We start from the raw sequence: 4,849 nt of genomic DNA, 5'->3' as shown, positions 1-4,849 counted from the left end.
AAGGGGGGGCGTCAACCCAGACAAGAAGACCACGTCAGTGACTCAACCCACTTGTTACGTTCCCCAGTTTCTGTGTTCTGTTTTGTATTTGAGTGTGTGTTTCAGGAGATGGCTTCCTGAAGTACTCCCCAACCAGCTGATTGGTCAACACCAGGCTAATTGGTGATTGGAGCTGACCCCGCCCCCTCGTCAAGAAGCAGCTGACTCTAATCACCATTGCCACCTGAAGATAAAAGCCAGTGTTCTGCCGGGAGTATGGGATAAGGAGTAGAGATTTGGAGATTGAGAGAGAGAAAAATTAGATTGTGATATAGTGTGGGTTGTGTATCAGAAAGTGTGGTATGTACTGTTGTTGTTGGTAGCAGTTTTTCTATGTCCTGTGTTTGTGAGTGTTTGTGAAATCATTAATAATTACTCTGTTTCATTTGTTCCCAGGGGGGAAGGAGAAGGCACTTTGGGAGTGCTTAGGCAAGAGGCCCGCGGGCATACATATACCCGTAGTATATTTACTGTCTATGCACACTAGGTAAGACCTGGGCGGACCACCCCCTGTATTTAGGTTAGGGCACCAGGCGGTGTTAAGTTAGGTAAGTTAAGTGGGTAGGCAGGTTAGATAGGAGAGGGGGAACTTTGATATTTACTTTCTTTGCTTTGGTTCCGTCCAGCCCCTTTTCCCCATATTACCGTGTAAGAAAATAAATCCAAGTAAACGGTAAAATCTGCTTTTGTGTCATCCTTACTCGCACCTACAGTCCATACCTCTTGCACTTCAGAGAGTTGAGTTGTAGCAGGGAGTTGCGTTCCCTCTTCTCAGAGGCGTGCGTAACACCACTCAAGTGACACACCCCTCCTAGGGACGGCATGAAAGAGCACCAGTAAGCCAGTGACTCAGCCCCTGTAATAGGGTTAGAGGCAGAGAATCCCAGTGGAGAGAGGGAAACCGGCCAGGCAGAGACAGCAAGGGCGGTTAGTTGCTCCAGAGCCTTTCCGTTCACCTTCACACTCCTGGGCCAGACTACACTCAATCATATGACCTACTGAAGAGATAAGTCTTCAGTAAAGACTTAAAGGTTGAGACCGAGTCTGCGTCTCTCACATGGGTAGGCAGACCTTTCCATAAAAATGGAGCTCTATAGGAAAAAGTCCTGCCTCCAGCTGTTTGCTTAGAAATTCTAGGGACAATTAGGAGGCCTGCGTCTTGTGACCGTAGCATATGTGTAGGTATGTACGGCAGGACCAAATCGGAAAGATAGGAAGGAGCAAGCCCATGTAATGCTTTGTAGGTTAGCAGTAAACCCTTGAAATCATCCCTTGCCTTAAAAGGAAGCAAGTGTAGAGAGGCAGGCACTGGAGTAATATAATCAAATTTTTGGGTTCTAGTCAGGATTCTAGCAGCCGTATTTAGCACTAACGCAAGTTTATTTAGTGCTTTATCCGGGTAGCCGGAAAGTAGAGCATTGCAGTAGTCTAACCTAGAAGTGACAAAAGCATGGATACATTTTTCTGCATCCTTTTTGGACAGAACATTTGATTTTTGCAATGTTACGTAGATGGAAAAAAGCTGTCTTTGAAACAGTCTTGGTATGTTCGTCAAAAGAGAGATCAGGGTCCAGAGTAACGCCAAGGTCCTTCAGTTTTATTTGAGACGACTGTACAACCATCAAGATTAATTGTCAGATTCAACAGAAGATCCCTTTGTTTCTTGGACCTAGAACAAGCATCTCTGTTTTGTCCGAGTTTAAAAGTAGAAAGTTTGCAGCCATCCACTTCCTTATGTCTGAAACACAGGCTTCCAGCGAGGGCAATTTTGGGGCTTCACCATGTTTCATCGATATGTACAGCTGTGTGTCATCCGCATAGCAGTGAAAGTTAACATTACGTTTTCGAATGACATCACAAAGAGGTAAAATATATAGTGAAAACAATAGTGGTCCTAAAAAGGAACCTTGAGGAACACCGAAATTTACAGTTGATTTGTCAGAGGATAAACCATCCACAGAGACAAACTGATATCTTTCCGACAGATAAGATCTAACCCAGGGCAGAACTTGTCCGTGTAGACTAATTTGGGTTTCCAATCTCTCCAGAAGAATGTGGTGATCGATGGTATCAAAAGCAGCACTAAGTGCTAGGAGCACGAGGACAGATGCAGAGCCTCGGTCTGACGCCTTTAAAAGGTCATTTACCACCTTCACAAGTGCAGTCTCAGTGCTATGATGGGGTCTAAAACCAGACTGAAGCATTTCGTATACTTTGTTTGTCTTCGGGAAGGCAGTGAGTTGCTGTGCAACAGCTTTTTCTAACATTTTTGAGAGGAATGGGAGATTCGATATAGGCTGATAGTTTTTTGTATTTTCTGCGTCAAGGTTTGGCTTTTACAAGAGAGGCTTTATTACTGCCACTTTTAGTGAGTTTGGTACACCTCCGGTGGATAGAGAGCCGTTTATTATTTTCAACATAGGAGGGCCAAGCACAGGAAGCAGCTCTTTCAGTAGTTTAGTTGGAATAGGGTGCAGTATGCAGCTTGAAGGTTTAGAGGCCATGATTATTTTCATCATTGTGTCAAGAGATATGGTACTGAAACACTTGAGTGTCTCTCGTGATCCTAGGTCCTGGCAGAGTTGTGCAGACTCAGGACAACTGAGCTTTGGAGGGATACACAGATTTAAAGAGAAGTCCGTAATTTGCTTTCTAAGATCATGATCTTTTCCTCAAAGAAGTTCATGAATTTATTACTGCTGAAGTGAAAGCATCCTCTCTTGGGGAATGCTGCTTTTTAGTTAGCTTGTGACAGTATCAAAAAGAAATGTTGGATTGTTCTTATTTTCCTCAATTAAGTTGTAAAATAGGATGATCGAGCAGCAGTGAGGGCTCTTCGATACTGCACGGTACTGTCTTTCCAAGCTAGTCGGAAGACTTCCAGTTTGGTGTGGCGCCATTTCCGTTCCAATTTTCTGGAATTTTACTTTAATTTTTTTTATTTCACCTTTATTTAACCAGGTAGGCTAGTTGAGAACAAGTTCTCATTTGCAACTGCGACCTGGCCAAGATAAAGCATAGCAGTGTGAACAGACAACACAGAGTTACACATGGCGTAAACAATAAACAAGTCAATAACATGGTAGAAAAAAATAGAATCTATATACAATAGGCATGAGGAGGTAGGCAATAAATCGAATAATTACAATTTAGCAGATCAACACTGGAGTGATAAATCAGATGATCATGTGCAAGTAGAGATACTGGTGTGCAAAAGAGCAGAAAAGTAAATAAATAAAAACAGTATGGGGGTGAGGTAGGTAAATTGGGTGGGCTATATACCGATGTACTATGTACAGCTGCAGCGATCGGTTAGCTGCTCAGATAGCAGATGTTTAAAGTTGTTGAGGGAGATAAAAGTCCAACTTCAGAGATTTTTGCAATTCGTTCCAGTCGCAGGCAGCAGAGAACTGGAAGGAAAGGCGGCCAAATTAGGTTTTGGCTTTAGGGATGATCAGTGCGATACACCTGCTGGAGCGCGTGCTACGGGTGGGTGTAGCCATCGTGACCAGTGAACTGAGATAAGGCAGCACTTTACCTAGCATAGCCTTGTAGATGACCTGGAGCCAGTGGGTCTGACGACGAACATGTAGCGAGGGCCAGCCGACTGGGGCATACAGGTCGCAGTGGTGGTCATATAAGGTGCTTTAGTAACAAAACGGATGGCACTGTGATAAACTGCATCCAGTTTGCTGAGTAGAGTATTGGAAGCTATTTTGTCGATGACATCACCGAAGTCGAGGATCGGTAGGATAGTCAGTTTTACTAGGGTAAGTTTGGCGGTGTGAGTGAAGGAGGCTTTGCTGCAAAATAGAAAGCCGACTCTAGATTTGATTTTGGATTGGAGATGTTTGATATGAGTCTGGAAGGAGAGTTTGCAGTCTAGCCAGACACCTAGGTACTTATAGATGTCCACATATTCTAGGTCGGAACCGTCCAGGGTGGTGATGCTAGTCGGGCGTGCAGGTGCAGGCAGCGAACGGTTGAAAAGCATGCATTTGGTTTTACTAGCGTTTAAGAGCAGTTGGAGGCCACGGAAGGAGTGTTGTATGGCATTGAAGCTCGTTTGGAGGTTAGATAGCACAGTCCAAGGAAGGGCCAGAAGTATACAGAATGGTGTCGTCTGCGTAGAGGTGGATCAGGGAATCGCCCGCAGCAAGAGCAACATCATTGATATATACAGAGAAAAGAGTCGGCCCGAGAATTGAACCCTGTGGTACCCCCATAGAGACTGCCAGAGGACCGGACAACATGCCCTCCGATGAACTCTGTCTGCAAAGTAGTTAGTGAACCAGGCAAGGCAGTCATTAGAAAAACCGAGGCTACTGAGTCTGCCGATAAGAATATGGTGATTGACAGAGTCGAAAGCCTTGGCCAGGTCGATAAAGACGGCTACACAGTACTGTCTTTTATCGATGGCGGTTATGATATCGTTTAGTACCTTGAGCGTGGCTGAGGTGCACCCGTGACCGGCTCGGAAACCGGATTGCACAGCGGAGAAGGTACGGTGGGATTCGAGATGGTCAGTGATCTGTTTGTTGACTTGGCTTTCGAAGACCTTAGATAGGCAGGGCGGATATAGGTCTGTAACAGTTTGGGTCCAGGGTGTCTCCCCCTTTGAAGAGGGGGATGACCGCGGCAGCTTTCCAATCCTTGGGGATCTCAGATGATACGAAAGAGAGGTTGAATAGGCTGGTAATAGGGGGTGCGACAATGGCGGCGGACAGTTTCAGAAATAGAGGGTCCAGATTGTCAAGCCCAGCTGATTTGTATGGGTCCAGGTTTTGCAGCTCTTTCAGAACATCTGCTA

The sequence above is a fragment of the Salvelinus fontinalis genome, chromosome 3 (assembly GCF_029448725.1).
Source record: "Salvelinus fontinalis isolate EN_2023a chromosome 3, ASM2944872v1, whole genome shotgun sequence".
Taxonomy (NCBI): Eukaryota; Metazoa; Chordata; class Actinopteri; order Salmoniformes; family Salmonidae; genus Salvelinus; species Salvelinus fontinalis.
The sequence above is the reverse complement of the archived record's forward strand: the minus strand, read 5'-3'. Positions refer to the sequence as shown.